A 23,465-nucleotide genomic window follows, 5' to 3' on the forward strand; every position below is an offset into this window, starting at 1 on the left:
CTGTCTGTAATTTCAGATGCTTCATATTTCCAGCACTTTGGTTTTTTTCCTAATTTAGCTGAAATGAATCATAATTGCAGTTTTGGAGTCTGGACCAAAAGCTAAACTGCCTTTCTAGTTATGTGCAGAAAATTTTCAATTATGTACAAAGTCAATTCCCTTCTGTTACACAGTATTTAATCAAACTCAAGTACAGTCGCACAGCACAACAGCTATGAATTTCTACCTTAGTGCACGTAATTCAATTTGTTGCCAGAATAACTTGATTTTGTTTAAAATATGCCAGAGGCAGTGAAAAAGCCTGTTCCTGAGCAATAACAAATCATTTGACTCATTAGCCTATGGCCACAATACATCCCTTACTATTGAAAAACAATGCACAGCCTCACAAGGAACCTGCACAAGTCACTAGCCATATGCTGTTGGTTATACTTGGAGTTTTCATCACATGCACTATTTGAGCTCAAGAATTCACTTACAAATATATACACAATACATCACTACCTTTTTCTCCTTCACTTCATGTCTTATCCTTGTCTACCCAGGAATCGATCCTGTGCACTGATTAAATAAAACTGCTTTCTACAGTTATGCTCAATGGTCTAGATTGTGCATTAAGAACAGCAGTGAGGCTATCAGCACCTACTGTTATTTGGAGTAAATTGGATTGCAAATTCCCGAGTCTGCACATGTGCAGCTAAACACAGAAATCTGGAAACTGCTGTCCGATTTGCACTGCTCCTCCACAGACTGCACAATACCAGTACTTCACTGATAGCCTTGGCATTAAAATCCATGAAAGGTGTGAAGTTGGGGTACTTGCTCATTGATTACACAAGAAACCTGCCAGAAAAGTTATGGCTGGTGCATTCTGGTGCAAATGAAATTTTAATCACGTGTTAAGTCTTAATTGCTGCCAAACTATCTCACTGGCACTGAAAATTAAATTTTATGAGTGTGGAGTTCCATTCCTTCAGAATTTAATTATTATTGTAGATTTTTAAAAAGTAGAACTTATTTTACTTTTCCTTTCTGTTTCTCTCTCTCATTCTCACTTCTCTCTTTCTCACTTCTCTCATCCTCTATTTTTTCTGTAAATGGTTTTACAGTGAACTAAATATTCTAATTTATACTTCCTGGCTTGGACATTGTATGTCTCAGTGAGGATTCTTCAATCTGATTTGAAGAGGGGTGTTGGGGGTGATGGGGATCTGGCAACGATAGTCAGGGCCCTCGATCAGGGTGGAATTGAATGATGTACAGGATGAAGGAAGTCCAGTGGGGGTGGTCAGCAGACAGATCGCAGTGTGCTGCCGAGGGCAGGGGGCTGAGGGGTCTGGTTTAACTGGGCAACTTGTTGGGCCAGCAGGAAATACTCCTGTTTCTCCTGACCCACAAACAGTTCTGTAAAGGCAATCAACTCATGGGCTCAGCCCCTTCTCATGTCCTTTCAGGTGCCAGTTTTCCCAACACCTGAGATTCCTTATTATCATGAGTTTAAAATAGAACGACTATTGAAGACAGACAAGTTCATTATAATAATTAAATGACCAACAACCTCTGGCAAGCAGATTAGTTGTCCACCCCTTGTCCTCCCTCTGTTAAAACCAGAAGTAGACAGCTTCGAGGCAGATTGGGTTCCTGTTCAGGTTTTTGAATTTTAACCTCTGACCCTGACCCAATCCAGTAATTTTGGGAGTTACAATTCAGCTCATTTATTCTAGCTTGCCGCAGACCCATGCCATTGCTTGTCTTCTTACACATGCTACAGAAAATGTCTCATTGGAAAAGATCTTCAAATTCTGTATGTGACTGCTTAAAAGCCTGAAATAAGTCTGTAGGCAGTTATAAGCATGATGAATGGCAAGTGCTTTTCTTATGCCGCTGACTGCAAAATCTGGGCTTTGAGTTGTCCTGCAAGTCCTCAGTTTTGTCATTGGTCCTTGTAATTCATCTGTTGTCATTATTCGCTCTCTTTTTAACATTTAGGACTATCTAACAATTCAACATACAATTCCTTTATTGAAAGTATATTTGCACATTTCAACTATTTTCGACAAAACTAACATACACAAAGTATAATATTTTAATTGCTATAAGATATGAAAATTAAAGATGCTTTGAAAATCATATTTCTGTGTATTTGCTGCTCTTCTAATCGCCACATTCAAAAAAAAAAGGCTCAGAAAATATTTTTAAAGATTAAGATTATATCCTTGGTTTCCCTCTTAGACATGGCAAAATATTGAGTTAAAGTCATATTACATGGCTTCATACTGAAGATAGACTACCTTACAAGATACTGCTTAACACTTAAAGATACAAATTCTGCTAAGGCTACAATTTAGGTCAGCTCAAGAAAATATTTATTTATAAAGATGGATCATATCATGCTATAGAGTCCACGCTTTTTCAAACAGCTTCCTATTCCTTGAACCAGCAGAAACTATTTCTACATCACTAAGAAACTGTCTGCACTTACAGCAACATATTTTGCTGATTCATTTATAAACAATCAAACAACACCTTGAGAACAGGAATTTGAACAAGGTTTACTGGTACATGATCACCTACCTTACTTCATTAGTGATCACTTTTCTAATATTTTTCATCAAAATGCACTAGAAACCATCAATCTAACCATTTGTGTAGTTTATTTTCCTAGATCACTTGTTCTTACGCTCACTTCATATCACCTAATTTGTGTTTTATTTGCTTTCCATTCAGTTATTTTTAACTTGTTTCTGATTGCTTATCACCATCCCCTCCTTTATATCCATTCCTTTCTTTTCCAATTCCTTTATGTTTGAGTGTACTGTTGTTCCCTTGTTTAATTTGCACCTTAACAGTTTTCAACTCTCTCACATATATGCCGTGCAAGGTCAACATCTACTTCACTCTTCCTTATGTTTTATCTGAAGAAACTAACAAACAAAATGCAATTTTTCACCTTTTCACTTGTCTCCCTATCCTAGTAAGTTTTTAAGATCCTAATGTTTTTATTGAAGTCGTACCATGGGAGTTTAGCAAAAAAAACCTCTCCTAAATATCATACTTTTACTACTATTGCTGTATTGCAGGTAAACTAAGAGCTTCTCCAGAGCATTCAAACTCGAGAAATGTAGGTATTCAATGCTGATGAATGCTCACTGCATACATATACTTAACACTTGACTGTTTATTGACTGGACCAGTTTTTGAAGTTACATTTACTGTGGAAAAAAGAGGAATGTTGTTTCCCTCAAATATGTTAAACTATGCATTGCTGCATAACTTGTGCACAGATGTAATGATTCACAATGAGAAGTATCACTCTAAAACTATAACCAATGGAATCAACTCCTAACCTTGAAAAAATTCATGAACCTTAATATTAATGCGGTCTTTCCTGTAATTGATTTTGATAATGTCACAAAGGAACAGTTTAGAAAGTGTATTTGATTTCTTACCATCACTCCTGCCTCTTGCTCAAATGATGCATACATCAAATGGAGAGCAGCAGTGACCTCCACCACAGAATATTAAGATGTGCAGAATTTAGGTCATCTTTTTCAAAACATTTAGGGAAGATGTGAAGCCACCTACCAGCAATTGTTCCCTGAGTTAAGAAAGTTCTCAGTTCCACTCATCTGTTCAGTGAATAAGTGCCTTCCAATGATGGCTTTCTTCCAATGCGTTAACATAATATCACTAAGATTAATAACAAAGTGCCCCAGCTGTAGAACTTCTCAATCTTGCAAGACAACAGATTACATTTGCTTTCAAGAGATCAGGAAACCCTGGTCACTGCAGAATTGGCTCTATGTTGTGCTGCTTAAATGGGTCTAGAAACTATCATCAGTAAACTATAATGAGACAAAGGTAAATTGATAATTTGGTAAAAGAAATAATTACTCATCAAAATAATGGATGGGAGCAGGAATCTTAGAAAAATAAATGAATTGCATGTCAAACAGGCTGGTGGGTGTCTATATGATGAATTTCAATTGGATAATGGAAAAGCAGGTGATGTGGGCAGGAAATTGTTAAGCCTGGCAACAGCAAACTATAACAAAAACAGAATTACCTGGAAAAACTCAGCAGGTCTGGCAGCATCGGCGGAGAAGAAAAGAGTTGACGTTTCAAGTCCTCATGACCCTTCGACAGAACTTGAGTTCGAGTCCAGGAAAGAGCTGAAATATAAGCTGGTTTAAGGTGTGTGTGTGGGGGGCGGAGAGATAGAGAGACAGAGAGGTGGAGGGGGGTGGTGTGGTTGCAGGGACAAACAAGCAGTGATAGAAGCAGATCATCAAAAGATGTCAACGACAATAGTACAATAGAACACATAGGTGCTAAAGTTAAAGTTGGTGATATTATCTAAACGAATGTGCTAATTAAGAATGGATGGTAGGGCACTCAAGGTATAGCTCTAGTGGGGTTTTTTTTATAATGGAAATAGGTGGGAAAAGGAAAATCTTTATAATTTATTGGAAAAAAAAGGAAGGGGGAAACAGAAAGGAGGTGGGGATGGGGGAGGGAGCTCACGACCTAAAGTTGTTGAATTCAATATTCAGTCCGGAAGGCTGTAAAGTCCCTAGTCGGAAGATGAGGTGTTGTTCCTCCAGTTTGCGTTGGGCTTCACTGGAACAAGGCAGCAAGCCAAGGACAGACATGTGGGCAAGAGAGCAGGGTGGAGTGTTAAAATGGCAAGCGACAGGGAGGTTTGGGTCATTCTTGCGGACAGACCGCAGGTGTTCTGCAAAGCGGTCGCCCAGTTTACGTTTGGTCTCTCCAATGTAGAGGAGACCACACTGGGAGCAACGAATGCAGTAGACTAAGTTGGGGGAAATGCAAGTGAAATGCTGCTTCACTTGAAAGGAGTGTTTGGGTCCTTGGACGGTGAGGAGAGAGGAAATGAAGGGGCAGGTGTTGCATCTTTTGCGTGGGCATGGGGTTGTGCCATAGGAGGGGGTTGAGGAGTAGGGGGTGATGGAGGAGTGGACCAGGGTGTCCCGGAGGGAGCGATCCCTACGGAATGCCGATAAGGGGGGTGAAGGGAAGATGTGTTTGGTGGTGGCATCATGCTGGAGTTGGCGGAAATGGCGGAGGATGATCTTTCCCTTCCTTGACCTCTCTGTCTCAATCTCTGGTGATAGACGCCCAACCTCAGACGGCCCGCTTCTATCTCCTACCCAAAATCCACAAACAGAACTGCCCCGGTAGACCGATCGTCTCAGCTTGCTCCTGCCCCACAGAACTCATTTCTCGTTATCTTGACTCCCTTCTCTCTCCCCTTGTCCAGTCCCTTCCCACCTACATCCGTGATTCCTCTGACACCTTACGTCACATCAACAATTTCCAGTTCCCTGGCCCCTACTGCTTCCTCTTCACCCTGGACGTCCAATCCCTCTACATCTCCATCCCCCACCAGGATGGTCTGAGGGCCCTTAGCTTCTTCCTCGAACAGAGGCCCGAACAATCCCCATCCACCACTACCCTCCTCCGTCTGGCTGAACTTGTTCTCACGCTGAACAATTTCTCCTTCAACTCCTCTCACTTCCTCCAAATAAAAGGTGTGGCTATAGGTACCGCATGGGCCCCAGCTATGCCTGTCTCTTTATGGGGTATGTGGAACATTCCTTGTTGCAGTCCTACTCCGGCCCCCTTCCACAACTCTTTCTCCGGTACATCGATGATTACTTCGGTGCCGCTTCATGCTCTCGTCAGGACTTGGAAAAATTTATTAATTTTGCTTGCAATCTCCACCCCTCCATCATTTTCACGTGGTCCATCTCTGACACTTCCCTTCCCTTCCTTGACCTCTCTGTCTCAATCTCTGGTGATAGACTGTCCACCAATATCCATTACAAACCCACCGACTCCCACAGCTATCTCGACTACAGCTCCTCACACCCCGCTTCCTGTAAGGACTCCAATCCATTCTCTCAGTTCCTTCGCTTCCGTCGCATCTGTTCCGATGATGCTACATTCAAAAACAGTTCCTCTGACATGTTCTCCTTCTTCCTTAACCGAGGTTTTCCACCCACGGTCGTTGACAGGGCCCTCAACCGTGTCCGGCCCATCTCCCGCGCATCCGCCCTCACGCCTTCTCCTCCCTCCCAGAAACATGATAGGGTCCCCCTTGTCCTCACTTATCACCCCACCAGCCTCCGCATTCAAAGGATCATCCTCCACCATTTCCGCCAACTCCAGCATGATGCCACCACCAAACACATCTTCCCTTCACCCCCCTTATCGGCATTCCGTAGGGATCGCTCCCTCCGGGACACCCTGGTCCACTCCTCCATCACCCCCTACTCCTCAACCCCCTCCTATGGCACAACCCCATGCCCACGCAAAAGATGCAACACCTGCCCCTTCATTTCCTCTCTCCTCACCGTCCAAGGACCGAAACACTCCTTTCAAGTGAAGCAGCATTTCACTTGCATTTCCCCCAACTTAGTCTACTGCATTCGTTGCTCCCAATGTGGTCTCCTCTACATTGGAGAGACCAAACGTAAACTGGGCGACCGCTTTGCAGAACACCTGCGGTCTGTCCGCAAGAATGACCCAAACCTCCCTGTCGCTTGCCATTTTAACACTCCACCCTGCTCTCTTGCCCACATGTCTGTCCTTGGCTTGCTGCCTTGTTCCAGTGAAGCCCAACGCAAACTGGAGGAACAACACCTCATCTTCCGACTAGGGACTTTACAGCCTTCCGGACTGAATATTGAATTCAACAACTTTAGGTCGTGAGCTCCCTCCCCCATCCCCACCCCCTTTCTGTTTCCCCCTTCCTTTTTTTTTTCCAATAAATTATAAAGATTTTCCTTTTCCCACCTATTTCCATTATAAAAAAAACCCCACTAGAGCTATACCTTGAGTGCCCTACCATCCATTCTTAATTAGCACATTCGTTTAGATAATATCACCAACTTTAACTTTAACACCTATGTGTTCTATTGTACTATTGTCGTTGACATCTTTTGATGATCTGCTTCTATCACTGAGATAAAAACAAAAAAACTGCGGATGCTGGAAATCCAAAACAAAAACAGAATTACCTGGAAAAACTCAGCAGGTCTGGCAGCATCGGCGGAGAAGAAAAGAGTCGACGTTTCAAGTCCTCATGACCCTTCGGTCATGAGGACTCGAAACGTCGACTCTTTTCTTCTCCGCCGATGCTGCCAGACCTGCTGAGTTTTTCCAGGTAATTCTGTTTTTGTTCTGCTTCTATCACTGCTTGTTTGTCCCTACAACCACACCCCCCCCCCCTCCACCTCTCTGTCTCTCTATCTCTCCGCCCCCCCACACACACACCTTAAACCAGCTTATATTTCAGCTCTTTCCTGGACTCGAACTCAAGTTCTGTCGAAGGGTCATGAGGACTCGAAACGTCAACTCTTTTCTTCTCCGCCGATGCTGCCAGACCTGCTGAGTTTTTCCAGGTAATTCTGTTTTTGTTTTGGATTTCCAGCATCTGCAGTTTTTTTGTTTTTATCTCTGTGTTTAATTGACTGCCACTGCTCTTCAAGAAATGCCTACCTCCTTGAAGAAGTTCTGTTCCTCTCTGCGACAAGATTTCCGTACCTCTCTGTTGCCTTGTTCACCTTCATTGCTTTCCATTTCCCTCCTAGTGTTTGACAAGGTGTTTACTAAAACCCGCTTTCACAGCCATATCTCCTTTCTCAGTGACCGTCTCCGTCTCCGACTTACCCCATGTGGATTTCAACTGAAATTCCACCCCTCATGTTTCGAACCCACCCAGGATTACAGGTATCTCCCGGACATAAAACGTTTCTCGGACTGCTGTTCCCATCACATTCTGAAATCCACTCTCAGTGCCATGCGCCGCCATATGAACACACTCGACCTCTCCCTCCAGCAGCACCGCCGGACCCTTTTTCAAAGCTGCGCATGCCCCCAGTTTCATTTTATCCTTCGGCTCATCCGACGCCTCAACAAGAAACTTTTTTTCTTTCTCTCAAGTGCTAAGGAACGCAAGCTCCAACAACTCATCGACACCAACACCCATCTAGGACCCTCCACCCCTGCCTGTCCCTCCGTCCCCACCCTTTCTTCCAGTCCCAACCCCAGCCGTGTATTCACTATACCCCCTGACCTTCCCCTCTCCGATGCTGAACGTTCAGTGCTCAGCAAAGGACTTAGTTTCATACCCTTACGCCCTCACCTCAATGAATTTCGGGCTCAGCATGATACTGAACTCTTCTTCCGCCGTCTTCGTCTCCGGGCTCACTTCTTTGGGCGAGTCCTCTCCCAGTTCAACGGATCCTTTTACCCATCTCCAATATTCTCCCTCCACATGGACCCCTCCCTCTGGATTCTTACCTTCTCTCGATCTTTTCATTGAGAACTGTCAGCGCGACATTAGTCGTCTCAATTTCTCTGCTCCTCTCACCCATTCTAACCTGTCTCTCTCTGAACTTACTGCACTCCATTCTCTCAGGTCCAACCCTGACATTGTCATCAAACCCGCTGACAAGGGTGGTGCTGTTGTTGTCTGGCGCACTGACCTGTACCTCGCGGAGGCTGAGCGTCAACTCGCAGACACTTCCTCCTACCTCTCCCTGGACCATGACCCCACCACTGAACATCAAGCCAGTGTTTCCAGGACTGTCACTGACCTCATCTCCTCTGGGGATCTCCCTCCCACAGCTTCCAACCTGATAGTCGCCCAACCTCGGACGGCCCGCTTCTATCTCCTACCCAAAATCCACAAACAGAACTGCCCCGGTAGACCGATCGTCTCAGCTTGCTCCTGCCCCACAGAACTCATTTCTCGTTATCTTGACTCCCTTCTCTCTCCCCTTGTCCAGTCCCTTCCCACCTACATCCGTGATTCCTCTGACACCTTACGTCACATCAACAATTTCCAGTTCCCTAGCCCCTACCACTTCCTCTTCACCATGGACGTCCAATCCCTCTACACCTCCATCCCCCACCAGGATGGTCTGAGGGCCCTTAGTTTCTTTCTCGAACAGAGGCCCGAACAATCCCCATCCACCACTACTCTCCTCCGTCTGGCTGAACTTGTTCTCACGCTGAACAATTTCTCCTTCAACTCCTCTCACTTCCTCCAAATAAAAGGTGTGGCTTTGGGTACCCGCATGGGCCCCAGCTATGCCTGTCTCTTTATGGGGTATGTGGAACATTCCTTGTTGCAGTCCTACTCCGGCCCCCTTCCACAACTCTTTCTCCGGTACATCGATGATTACTTCGGTGCCGCTTCATGCTCTCGTCAGGACTTGGAAAAATTTATTAATTTTGCTTGCAATCTCCACCCCTCCATCATTTTCACGTGGTCCATCTCTGACACTTCCCTTCCCTTCCTTGACCTCTCTGTCTCAATCTCTGGTGATAGACTGTCCACCAATATCCATTACAAACCCACCGACTCCCACAGCTATCTCGACTACAGCTCCTCACACCCCGCTTCCTGTAAGGACTCCATCCCATTCTCTCAGTTCCTTTGCTTCCGTCGCATCTGTTCCGATGATGCTACATTCAAAAACAGTTCCTCTGACATGTCCTCCTTCTTCCTTAACCGAGGTTTTCCACCCACGGTCGTTGACAGGGCCTCAACCGTGTCCGGCCCATCTCCCGCGCATCCGCCCTCACGCCTTCTCCTCCCTCCCAGAAACATGATAGGGTCCCCCTTGTCCTCACTTATCACCCCACCAGCCTTCACATTCAAAGGATCATCCTCCGCCATTTCCGCCAACTCCAGCATGATGCCACCACCAAACACATCTTCCCTTCACCCCCCCTTATCGGCATTCCGTAGGGATCGCTCCCTCCGGGACACCCTGGTCCACTCCTCCATCACCCCCTACTCCTCAACCCCCTCCTATGGCACAACCCCATGCCCACGCAAAAGATGCAACACCTGCCCCTTCACTTCCTCTCTCCTCACCGTCCAAGGGCCCAAACACTCCTTTCAAGTGAAGCAGCATTTCACTTGCATTTCCTCCAACTTAGTCTACTGCATTCGTTGCTCCCAATGTGGTCTCCTCTACATTGGAGAGACCAAACGTAAACTGGGCGACCGCTTTGCAGAACACCTGCGGTCTGTCCGCAAGAATGACCCAAACCTCCCTGTCGCTTGCCATTTTAACACTCCACCCTGCTCTCTTGCCCACATGTCTGTCCTTGGCTTGCTGCCTTGTTCCAGTGAAGCCCAACGCAAACTGGAGGAACAACACCTCATCTTCCGACTAGGGACTTTACAGCCTTCCGGACTGAATATTGAATTCAACAACTTTAGGTCGTGAGCTCCCTCCCCCATCCCCACCCCCTTTCTGTTTCCCCCTTCCTTTTTTTTTCCAATAAATTATAAAGATTTTCCTTTTCCCACCTATTTCCATTATAAAAAAAACCCCACTAGAGCTATACCTTGAGTGCCCTACCATCCATTCTTAATTAGCACATTCGTTTAGATAATATCACCAACTTTAACTTTAACACCTATGTGTTCTATTGTACTATTGTCGTTGACATCTTTGGATGATCTGCTTCTATCACTGCTTGTTTGTCCCTACAACCACACCCCCCCCCTCCACCTCTCTGTCTCTCTATCTCTCCGCCCCCCCACACACACACCTTAAACCAGCTTATATTTCAGCTCTTTCCTGGACTCGAACTCAAGTTCTGTCGAAGGGTCATGAGGACTCGAAACGTCAACTCTTTTCTTCTCCGCCGATGCTGCCAGACCTGCTGAGTTTTTCCAGGTAATTCTGTTTTTGTTTTGGATTTCCAGCATCCGCAGTTTTTTTGTTTTTATAACAGCAAACTATATATTGTTGATAAGCAGCAGATAGTCTGGTTTAGTTGTCAGTAAATGAAGAGAACAACATCTGTAACTTAAGGAAAAACAGAATTACCTGGAAAAACTCAGCAGGTCTGGCAGCATCGGCGGAGAAGAAAAGAATTGGCGTTTCGAGTCCTCATGACTCTTCAACAGAACTAAGTGGAAATAGGAAAGGGGTGAACCAGGTATTTCTGTTTTTTCATGAGGACTCGAAATGTCAACTCTTTTCTTCTCTGCCAATGCTGCCAGACCTGCTGAGTTTTTCCAGGTAATTCTGTTTTTGTTTTGGATTTCCAGCATCCGCAGTTTTTTGTTTTTATCTCTGTAACTTAAGCACTGACTTTTGTAATATAGAGACAGACCAAGATTACAATTAAATTGTCAGAATTCAACTTGCCCAGCAATTACAGGCATTGATGTTTAGATATTGATATTTTTATAGTTTGTTTCTTTGATCCACATTTTTGAAATTATTTGTGAACTGGTTTTCTTTATAGAAGTCATACCAAACGTAGTATTGGAGATTGAATAATGGATTTATAGTACAACACAAAATGCTTTTTTTTATTCATTCATGGGATGTGGGTTTCGCTGGCTGGGCCAGCATTTAATGCCCATACCTAGTTGCTCTTGAGAAGGTGGTGGTGAGCTGCCTTCTTGAACCGCTGCAGTCCATGTGGTTGCAGGTACACCCACAGTGCTGTCAGGGACTTCCAGGATTTTGACCTAGTGACAGTGAAGGAATGACAAAATATTTCCAAGTCAGGATGGTGAGTAATTTGGAGGGGAACTTCCAGGTGGTGGTGTTCCAATCGATCTACTGCCCTTGTCCTTCTAGATGGTAGTGGTAATGGGTTTGGAAGGTGCTGTCAAAGGAGCCTTGGTGAATTCCTGCAGTGCATCTTGTAGGTGGTACACACTGCTGCTACTGTGCGACAGTGGTGGAGGGAGTGAATTTTGTGGATGTGGTGCCACTCAAGCGGGCTGCTTTGTCCTGGACGTTCTCATGTTTCTTAAGTGTTGTGGGAGCTGCACTCATCTGGGCAAGTGGGCAGTGTTCCATCACAATCCTGACTTGTGCCTTGTAGATGTTGGACAGGCTTTGGGGAGTCAGGAGGTGAATTACTCGTTGCATGATTCCTAGCCTTTGACTTGCTCTTGTAGCCACAGTTATATGACTAGTCCAGTTCAGTTTCTGGTCAATGGTAATCCCCAGGAGGTTGATAGTGGTGGATTCAGTGATGGTAATGCCAGTGAACACCAAGGGCCAATGATTGGATTCTCTCTTGTTGGAGATGGTCATTGCCTGACACTTGTGTGGCATGCATGTTGTTTGCCATTTGTCAGCCCAAGCCTGAATATTGTCCAGGTCTTGCAGCATTTGGACATGGACTGCTTCAGTATCTGAGGAGTCGCGAATGGTGCTGAACATTGTGCAATCATCAGCGAACATCCCCACTTCTGACCTTACGATGGAAGGAAGGTCATTGATGAAGCAGCTGAAGATGATTGGGCCTGGGACATTACCCTGAGGAACTCCTGCAGTAATGTCCTGGAGCTGAGATGACTGACTTCCAACAACCACAACCATCTTCCTTTGTGCTAGGTATGACTCCAACCAGCAGAGTTTTCCCCCGATTCCCATTGACTCCAGTTTTACTAGGGCTCCTTGATGCCACACTCTGTCAAATGCTGCCTTGATGTCAAGGGCAGTCACTCTCACATCACCTCGGGAGTTCAGCTCTTTTGTCCATGTCTGAACCAAGGCTATAATGAAGTCAGGAGCTGAATGGCTCTGGTGGAACCCATACTGAGCGTCAGTGAGCAGGTTATTGCTAAGCAAGCGCCGCTTGATAGCATTGTTGCTGACCCTTTTCATTACTTTACTGATGATAGAGAGTAGACTGATGGGGCAGTAATTGGCCGGGTTGGATTTGTCCTGCTTTTTGTGTACAGGACATACCTGGACATTTTTCCACATAGCCGGGTAGATGCCAGTGTTGTAGCTGTACTGGAGCAGCTTGGCTAGGGGTGTGGCAAGTTCTGGAGCACAAGTCTTCAGTACTATTGATGGAATTTTGTCAGGGCCCATAGGCTTTGCAGTATCCAGTACCTTCAGCAGTTTCTTGATATCAAGGGGAGCAAGTCAAATTGGCTGAAGAATGGCATCTGTCATGCTGGGGACCTCCAGAGGAGGTTACTTGTTGGACCGAGAGCTGATGGGAAGAGATTGTGGACAGACAATGACCAGAAGAGAGAGAACATGTCCAGACATGTAGGCAGAAATGAGTCAAATTGCACCTACACACTCAGAACCCTGGAACAAAGGACCAGCCCAGCCTGGTTTGAATGCTGCAATCAGGATGTGAGCAGATGTAATGAGCCCAAGTACCCATCATCTCACTGGGGGGTAACTTAAGGCTGAAAGCACTGTGCTAATGAGAAAACAACATCATTGCAAATGTAGTATGCAGGTCTGACGGATGTGCAGGAGATTCGTGGTTGCAGTTGAAAGAGGGGGGGGTCACCTGGTCAGCTATTAACGTGAGTTATAGAACAGGACGGTTTAACCACACAATCTTGTCTGTCTCTCAAGAAACCAACCAGATTGTGAGTATACATTAGCAGAAATTTGTATCAGTATTTTTACATTGATATCAATTAATATGCTCAGGGATTTAGGTTAATAAAAGTTTTGCTTGTAATGCAAGTAAAGTGTCCATTGATATCAAGAGTAGACCTCCAAACCACAGGGGTTAAGTAGCGGATCCAGGGAAGGGGATAGCCCACTATGAGTGGAATTAAGCTGAGTTATCACCTAAAATCACAAAAAAATGCTGCATATTTTACGAGGAAGCAATCAATTTACAGGCCAAAACAATGTATTTTGCTGAGACAAATATATGTATAAAACCACTTCTAAAGACTTTTCACAAATGAACTGTCTAATCTGTGAAAGAAGAACATGCACTCAGAACTCGGCCACAAAAGGTTAACCCATACTCTGCCATTTGAGTATAACAGCACATGTGCTGTGTACCAGAGTACCAAGAAATGGGAAAGCATCTTTTCCACCTTTTCCTCACGAACTACTCAAGGCAATCAGTGGTTCTGAACAGCTATCAAGAGACCTCCAGGTGGTTTCAAGTGAATCTCTCCAATATTTTAAAAATCAAAATGAATGAATTAATTCTGTTCTTCAAACACACCTGTTGAGACTAAAAGAGAATATGAATTTGAGGAACATGTGACAGAATGGATTATAGATAGAATACAAAGAAGATGGTGGTAGTTTTTGCTTGGAGCTCATCAACTAGTAGAGCATGATAGATTTTAGCCTTTGATGAACTTTTTTTAGTTTTATTAATAAATTAAATGAGGTAATAATGGCTAAAATACAACCAGGTGCAAGAATGTTTCTTCCCTGTGGCACGGCCCTTCTGCTCCCTTAAGTCCAAGGGACACAGACTTGAAAGGATGTGACAGACAACTGGTTTAGCCATCGACCGCCAGATCTGACTGGAGACATAAAGCACAATCGGGTCCTGCTTTCATTTGCTGAAACTGCTTACTGCTCCAGGGTCATCATGAAAATCAAAGATAACAACCAAGTTCATTTCTCTACTACAAGCCATCTTGTTAAACGTCTCTCCACTGTCTCCTCCATTGTCACCTACAACAGTAAGTGCAAAGAGCTCATGAACTGCTTCGTCACTAAGATCATGGCGATCCGCTCAGCCGCCTCTGTTGTATTCCTCCCCTTCGCTCATCCACCAGGCCAAACTTCTTCTGAAATTCTCTACTGCCCTCACCCTGAACCCGCAACTTCCTTTAGTTTTCTCCAATCTCCCCTCATGCCCTCTCTGAACTCATGGGAACATAAGAAATAAGGGCAAGAGGAGGTCATTTGGTCCCTCAACCCTGATCTGCCATTCAATAAGATCATGGCCGATCCGATTTTGGCCTCAACTCCACTTTTCTGCCTGCCCCCATAACCCTCGACTTCCTTTTAGATCAAAAATCTGTTTAACTCAGCTTTGAATTTATTAAATGATCCAACCTCCAATGTTCTTTAGGGTACAAAATTCCAAAGATTAACGACCCTCAATATCAGCTAAAGTGGAGAACAAATTTCCCACAAGGGGAAACATCGTCTCAGCACCTACCCATCAAGACCCTCAGAATCTTTTGTTTCAATATGATCACCTCTCATTCCTCTAAACTCCAATGAATATAGGCCCAACCTTTCCTCATTAGACAACCTCTTCATACCAGGAATCAAGCTAATGAACCATAACTGAACTGCCTCCAATGCAAGTATGGCCCTCCTTAAATAAGGAAACCCAAACTGCATGTAGTAGTGGGCGTGGTCTTGCCAACACCCTTGACAGTTGCAGCAAGACTTCTCTACTTTTATACTCCATTGCTTTTTGCAATAAAGGCCAACATTTGATCTGCCTTCCTAATTATTTGCTGTAATTAACTTATTGAGATTCATGTACGAGGATCCCAGATCCCTCTATACTGCAGCATTCTGTAGTCTCTTTCCAGTTATGTAATTTTCTGCTTTTCTATTCTTCCGACTTCCTCTTCATTTTGTCCATGAGTGACCCCTCCTGCTCCCTCAACCCCATTCCCACAAAACTGCTGACCACCCCTCCTGTTCTCCATGTTAGCTGATATTGTTAATGGTTCTCTCTCTTCAGGTGTTGTCCCTCACTTCTTTAAATAGGCCATAATTACTCCTCTCCTCATAAAAAGTAACTCTTGATCCCACTGTCCTTGCAAACTACTGCCCCCAAATCCAACCTTCCTACTGGATGAGCAGAAATTTCTTTCAATGAAATATTGGGAAGATTGAAGTCATTGGCTTCAGTCCCCACTCCAAACTCTCACACACATGCTCTCTCACACACACACTCTTTCTCTCTCACACAAGCACACACGATCTCTTTCTCTCTCATTCTCTCGCACAAACATACTTTCTCTCACTCACCCACACACTCTCTCACTCACCCACACACTCTCTCTCTCACCCATACACTCTCTCGCACCCACACAAGGCAGAATTTTCCCCTCGTCGGGCAGGGTCAGCAGTGGCGAGCAGGAGCGGCTATGAAACGCACTGTCACCCACGATCGGGCAGTGACTGTGATTTCATACTGGCGGGCCAATTAAGGCCCACCGAGTGTGACTGTCAACTGCTGAATGTTCATGAAGTTGCCAGTGGGGTCGGTGGCCTGTCAGCCACCGGGTCCAATAGCGACCAGTGGCCGGTTCAAAAATGGCACAGACAGACCCAGGGGGGCTGTCCGTGTTGGAGCTGCTGCAAGGACATGGCTGCAAACGCAGATGTCAACTGGGCACTCGGCCTCCCATTTTTTGGATGAGTGCCTCGCCACCCTCCTGGAGGAGGGTGCCCCAGAGATGGGAGGAGGAGGTCACTACACCTCACATAGAGGGCATGGGAGGAGGCGGTAGCCCGGGTGAGCAGCCACGACATGATGCGGCGCACCTGGGTGCAGTGCCTCAAGAGGTTTAGTGGCCTGCTGCACTGAGGAAGGGTGAATACCATGTTGGCATGGGTCAATGTGTTGAATTGTTTTGGGCTGGCCATACGCCCGAAGAGCTCAAGGGTGTTAGAGTTTGAGTGCCAACTGTCAATGACGCCAGAACTGGCCAAGGGGGTGAGCCCTGGCTGCTTTGATTGAGTGCACTGTGGTTCGAGGACCACGACTCAGATGTGCCATGGAAGGTTTCCCTCAGGTGGGGTTGGATGGGCTGCAATGGCACTGCAGGTAGAGAGTGGACTAAACAATCCTCCTCTGTCCTTTCAGGAGAAAACAATATTGAGAGGTCACGGACTGGCGGAGGACCCCCACACCTCCTCATGCTCTCCAGACACAAGCAGAATGCCTTGGTGCTCACGAGGCACCATGCACATCGGTCAACTGGCCGCGGAGAGGCTGGGGTGTCAGATGAAGTTAAGAGTGCAGTGCACTGAGTTAAGAGTTTCGGATGGTGCAAACATTCTTGTGTAGTCTCTAGACTGGATTCCCCATTGATCAATGAAAGACGATGGCACTATGATGTAAATCTCTATTGACTCACCAGGGTGCCTGGCATGCACAGTGACAGTGTGATGACTTTAACTAATGACATGTCCTTCTTCTCCCTTAGATCTGCCACAAAGCAGCCAATCTCAGGACCTCTAGAAGCTACCCTTGACATCGGAGGACCACAAGGCTCCAGAAGCACTTGCATCATACCTGGACTCTGAAGCAGACACCAGTGCAGATACCAGCACCTCAGTGGGCATTAGATCAGCAGCTGGTAACTTGGTGCACATTGGCACTTCACACTTGCTTGAAGTGGTGGCGGAGGAGAGCGCGCCCAGGGTGCCGGCAGACGGAGGACTCCTGGAGACCAGGATGATGCTCAGTCAAAGGTTGATGATGAGCCTCTGGAATCATCCATTAGGCTGCAGGTGCTGGATGTCCAGCGGGATATGCAGGATTAGGCAGAGATCCATGTGGATATGTGTGTCATGGTCTCTGTTATGGAGGAGTCCATGTGGAGCATGAGCACAGCGTTGACCCTCATGGCTGAGCACACTGCCTCCTCCATTGAGAGAGTGGGAACTCTCATGGAAAGGCAGCTCCCGGAACAAGATCAGTGGTTCCTGGGGTTGCGCTCGGACCTGCGAGCCCTCACAACCTCAGGTGGCCAGTGTCCGTGTGTGAGATGGATGAGGCGCCCAGTATCCCAGCTAGGTGCCCATCCATCAATAGTGAGCAAGGAGTTCCAGAGCGACCTTACATTGGTGCATGAGCTGTCTGTCATCTCTGCAGGCTCCTCTCAGGACACTCTGGATGATAGCAATAGCTCCTCCACCCATCTACCAGTGACCGTGGTATCTGATGAAGCTATGGTGACTGGGGAGATGCCAGCTGTGGCACTGGCCGCTCCCTCCCAGGTGGGGCCAGCACAGACTCCACTGGCCAAAGGGCAACCACCAAGGTCATGAAGGCCAACAGGACAGCACAATTCGCAGGTTGCCTCCAATGCCGATGTCAGCGAGGTGGGGAGCACCTGGAAGTAGCTCCCGTAAATGTAACTTTAAAAGCACTATAAGCACAAGAGGGACTGGTCACGGGTGATCTTTTGTTCTCCCACTTTTTTTAAATGGTGTGACCATCAACACCTGATATTGTTCTGTTCATAATCTGAGTACCAACATTATATTACATTTGCCTTTGAGTTATTGGCCTGAGTAGGTGCAGGGTACGTCAGCATGTAATGCTGGATGTGGGTGGCTCGAAACTTTATTGCACAGGCACTGAGTGTGACTTGGGGACAAAGTAAAGGGTCATTTCTGAGATCCAGGATGGTGGCAGCAGCCCTGGCATGAGGTGGTAATTTTTATTTGGCAGCCTGGCTGAAGGAGCGTTGGATCAAGGTGTCCCTGGTGTCCCTGCATCCCTGGGGGTTACTGAAGTCTGGTTCCACGCCCTCAGCATTCTCCTCGCTATGCTCCTCTTCTGACTCACTACTGGATTCATCATTTGTGGTCTGTGGAACTGTGTCAAGATTATTTTCCTCCATGGGTCCCTCCTTGCCTGTGCAAGATTGTGGAGAGTGCAACATACAACCACTATCAGTGACACCTGCTTTGGGGGTCATTCCAGTGCTTCACCTGTACGGTCCAGACATCAGAAGCGCATCTTGAGAAGACCTATGGTTCTCTCTGTTGCCACCCTTGCGAGGGTGTGGCTCCTGTTGTATTGCTGCTCTGCCTCTGTTCTTGGGTGGCGGGGAGGTGTCATGAGCCACCCTTTCAAGGGATAGCCCTTGTCACCCAGCACCCATCCATTCAATCGGGCTGGAGCACTGAAGAGCCTCAGCACCTGGAAGTGTCTCAGGACATAGGCATCATGGGAGCTGCCAGGGTACCTTGCAGAATCTGCCTCTTGTAGTCACACACTATCTGCATGTTCATCGAGTGGAATTGTTTCCTGTTAATGAAGGCACTTGGCTGACCCAATGGCGCCTTGATGGCCACATGTGCGCAGTCGATGGCACCCTGGACAGAGGAGAATCTAGTAATCGCTGCAAAGCCTCTGGCTCACTCAGCTTGGCTGGCCTTGTCCATATGGAAATGAAGTAAAGTAAATAGTCGCCTGAACAGAGCTTCTGTCACCAGCTTGACACAACTGTGGATAGCTGATTGGGACACTCCACACAGATTCCGCCCCCCCACCCTGAGCCCTGGAAAGAGCAGCTGGCATTGAAGTTGAGAGCCACTGTGACCTCCTGAGGCACTGGCATGGGGTGTCCACCCACACAGTCAGAGCTGATCTCAGGTCCAATCATCTGATAAATGGTCACTGTCTCCCTAGAGAGGCAGAGCCTCCTTCGGCATTGCACCTCAGACATATTGAAGTAGTTGCATCGCCGCCTGTAAAACACTGGCAGCAAGACAGTGGCATCTTCTGAGGCCCTTTCCACTTTGGACTACCTACTGGCCCTGCACCCCTCGTGCCTGTGCCTCTCCTGCCACAGGTCTCTCCCCTGGAAGCTGCATTGGGACACCTGGCCTCCTCTCCCTTCCGCCCCTCTCTTCCTCCTCAGAGGAGGTACCTCCAGCAGAGACCACAACCCCCATTAATAGGATAACAGGAGGCTGTCTGATACCTGGAAGGGTCCACACGGTCTGAGTCCTCAGGGAGCCTTTGAGGCACAAAGGAGCCCTGAAATGAAGCCTGGAAATGCTAAGAATGAAGTCACAGAGATGAAGCTGCCAAGTACTGATAAGCCAGCAGCAGCAAACTATCTTCAAAGTTCCTCACTACTCACACTGGCAATGCTGCTGACCCTTTTTATCCTATCCATGGATGAGGTTTTGCAAATTGTGGGCTGCCTGTCTGCCCATTTTGCCTGTGCGACGAGCGAAGAATTGCACAGGCGATGTTAAATCGGTGTCAATTGGGTTCTTAAGGGTCTTAAGTGGCCTCTTAATTAATGGCGGCTGTGGCTCCAACTCCTGCGCAAGCCTGCCGACTAAAATATCACGCGAGTGCATGATGACATTGGGACACTTGCCCGACGTCATCGCACTTCATTACGCTCATTCGGGTCAGGCGCACTCCCGCCTGACGAGCAGAAAAGTCTGCCCTCTATCTCTCTCACACACACACCCTCTTCTCTTTCTCTCTCACACACACCCTCGCTCTCTCTCACAGGCACACACACTCTCTTTCTCTCACTGACACACACACTCTCTTTCTCTCACTGACACACACTCTCCCCATCTCTCTCAGACACACACTCTTTCCATCTCTCACAGATACACACACACTCTCTCTCTATCTCTCACAGATACACATGCTCTCTCTCTGTCTAGTGAGCCTATCAGCAGCAAATACGGGAGGAAAAACAGCCTGTGACTAGAGCAGCAACTCCTTGAAGAATCTTCAACTTCACTTACTGGCATTTTGAACACTGGGTTGGCAGGCTGGAGTAGATAGATCGGGCCAGATCTGGCCTGTGGGCCAAGAGTTGGACGACTCTGGTCTGTAAAGTATGATTAAGTGAGTATGATTATGTCAGGCTGTTGCTTGACTCGTCATGTGGGACAGCTCTCCCAATTTTGGCACAAGGTCCCAGGTGTTAATACGGTCATTTTGCAGAATGGACAGGGCTGGGTGGTCTGTCTGGTCTCATTCCATTTTGAATTTGTAGTGGTTTGGTACTGAGTGGCTTGCTAGGCAAATTCAGAGGGCATTTAAGAGTCAACAACATTACTGTGGGTCTGGAGTCACATCAAGGCCAGACCAGGTAAGGATGGCAGATTTCCTTCCCAAAAGGACATTTGTGAGACATATCAGTGACTAAACCATATTGTTTTTTTTGATAACTGATAATAGTTTCAAGATTACCATTACTGGGACTAGCTTTTAATTCCAAGTTTATTAATTAATTGAATTTAAATCCCACCAGATGCCATGGAGGGATTTGAGCATGAGCTCCGGGTTACTAGTTGAGTGACATTATCACTATGCCACTGCACTGCCCTGCAGTTTAAATACAGGGCTTCTTTTAAACATTTTTCTGCCAGATTCCCAAACACAGGCAGACTGATTGGCAGGTTAGAGGCCCATTGGGCAAGGAAGCCTACAAGGCTGCAACTGAGGAGAGAAGGCAGATGTAGTGGGAGTCTGTCGAGGGAATACTGATCATGGGTGATTGGGGGGGGTTTGAAGAGGGGTGTTGGGGGTGATGGGGATCTGGCAACGATAGTCAGGGCCCTCGATCAGGGTGGAATTGAATGATGTACAGGATGAAGGAAGTCCAGTGGGGGTGGTCAGCAGACAGATCGCAGTGTGCTACCGAGGGCAGGGGGCTGAGGGGTCTGGTTTAACTGGGCAACTTGTTGGGCCAGCAGGAAATACTCCTGTTTCTCCTGACCCACAAACAGTTCTGTAAAGGCAATCAACTCATGGGCTCAGCCCCTTCTCATGTCCTTTCAGGTGCCAGTTTTCCCAACACCTGAGATTCCTTATTATCATGAGTTTAAAATAGAACGACTATTGAAGACAGACAAGTTCATTATAATATTTAAATGACCAACAACCTCTGGCAAGCAGATTGGTTGTCCACCCCTTGTCCTCCCTCTGCTAAAACCAGAAGTAGACAGCTTCGAGGCAGATTGGGTTCCTGTTCAGGTTTTTGAATTTTAACCTCTGACCCTGACCCAATCCAGTAATTTTGGGAGTTACAATTCAGCTCATTTATTCTAGCTTGCCGCAGGCGTGACATGCACTCTCACACTGACATACTGATAATATGATCTGACTTTATAATAACCTCATGCTGATTGAACTGATTTTTGTGAGGATGATCTGCTGTACAGAAACCTGCAACATATTTCTAAGACTCCAATTTATTCAGTATGATTTTCAAAATTTTAAATAAGTAGGACCAGAAAGCTACATTATCCTTTTAGGCACTGCTGTATTTTTAGCAAACAAAGTACTTTGAATCACTATACTAGTACTTTCTGCCAAACATTACAAACATAATTTGCAAGCTCATAGAATTAAAAAGCATATATTAACTACATTCTTTTTGATTGTTTTAAAATCATACACTTTCCCTTCTGAAATTTGTTTGCAGAAATATTGATGCCGTCCTCAAAGGGTTACTATTGCAGTATAAAAGAACAAGCTAGACGAACATCAACACATACTAAGGCTCACTCAGTGCATCCTATTTGCGTTCTCTTGTTCTTTAATTTTCCTATTTTGCTTGTCCTTTCTTTTTCTCATTTTCCTGTAAGAGGAAGTGAGCAGCCTACACATTCCCTTTCTGCCTGGGCTGTCCAGGAAGAAATAATTCAAATGCAATGTCATTAATCACAATCGCAATTCCCTATTCATCCAGCTCCATACCCTTGTGCATTCCCTTGGTACCTGACTTCAGTGTGCCTTTTCCTGTCCTAGTGCTCCTATGCAGGACTAACTCAGTGGCTGCTGCCTGGCTGGTGGAAGGCTTCTGACTTTCAGTGGGGGAAGCTGCAGATGGCCTTGGAGGTCAACATGGAGCATCTCTGGGCCATCAGGGACAACTGTCAGAATACCGGGCAATGACCTGCTATTTGTGTGTATGGTCACACATGTATATGGCAAAGTTGACGTACAACACCTGCAAAGCGATTTATGCACAGTTGATGGCATCTGCACTGTGGGGAATTCTGCAATTCTAGTAAAGATATCTGCTCTCTCCATCTGCTGGTCTTTGGAAAGAGTGAATGAAAAGATGAAAAGTAGTTAGCGCCTGTTGAATAGAGAGCCTTAGTAAACTCCCTTACACAACAGTGGGCGGTAAACTGCAAGATGTTGCAAATATTTCTAGCTCCAGACTGGAAGGACTCAGATATCAATAGCTCATTGCTATGGTCAGCTTTGCAACCGCTGGTAATGTGGCCCTTGTCCTGCTCTGAGGTTACAATTTGTGACTGGCCTCATCTTTATACATGTTTTTCTGGTTTACCTTCAAAAAGACTGGCGAGGCACACATAGGACCATATGTGAAAGATATGGATATGCAAGGGTGGATGATTGGTGTACGCTGGATTATCGTACTTTTTGGCTAGGAACTGGGCAGCATTGACAAATCCCTAAACATAAGACACTCACCCAGGACTGATTGGTACTGCTGCATTCAGAAGATTATTGGAGGCATGACCCTAAACTTGTAACAAAAAGTCATTTGCACATCAGATGTTTCCAAATTAGAAAGTATACTTGCTCATAGTATATATGAATATAGTTAGAAGGTAATACAATATTCCAGATTCAGTTCAGAAAATCCTCAAACAAGTAGCTTTAAACAACAGGGTTTTCAGAAAGCTATCAGCTGTAGCTCAGTGCTGGAACTCTTGCCTGAGTCAAGGTTATGGAGTCAAGAAACATTCCAGAGGCTTGAGCACAGAATCTGGCCTAACATTTTATTGTAGTACTTAAGGAGCTTCCACTGCACTATTAGAGGCACTGTCTTTCAGAGGAGACATTATATTGAGGCCCCATCTGCCATTTCAGGTGTACGCAAAAAATTGCATGGCACTATTCGAAGAGGAGGGATGTTCTCCCTCAGACAA

The 23,465-nt window shown here is 46.1% G+C and overlaps 1 protein-coding gene across 5 annotated transcripts in view; it reads right to left on the bottom strand.

The window, feature by feature from the left end:
• phkb (phosphorylase kinase, beta) overlaps positions 1–23,465 on the bottom strand; it is a 290,351-nt gene that overhangs the window by 99,857 nt on the left and 167,029 nt on the right. The gene's annotated exons all lie outside the window — the stretch shown is intronic.

The sequence above is a fragment of the Carcharodon carcharias genome, chromosome 7 (genome assembly GCF_017639515.1).
Source record: "Carcharodon carcharias isolate sCarCar2 chromosome 7, sCarCar2.pri, whole genome shotgun sequence".
In the NCBI taxonomy this organism is placed as follows: domain Eukaryota; kingdom Metazoa; phylum Chordata; class Chondrichthyes; order Lamniformes; family Lamnidae; genus Carcharodon; species Carcharodon carcharias.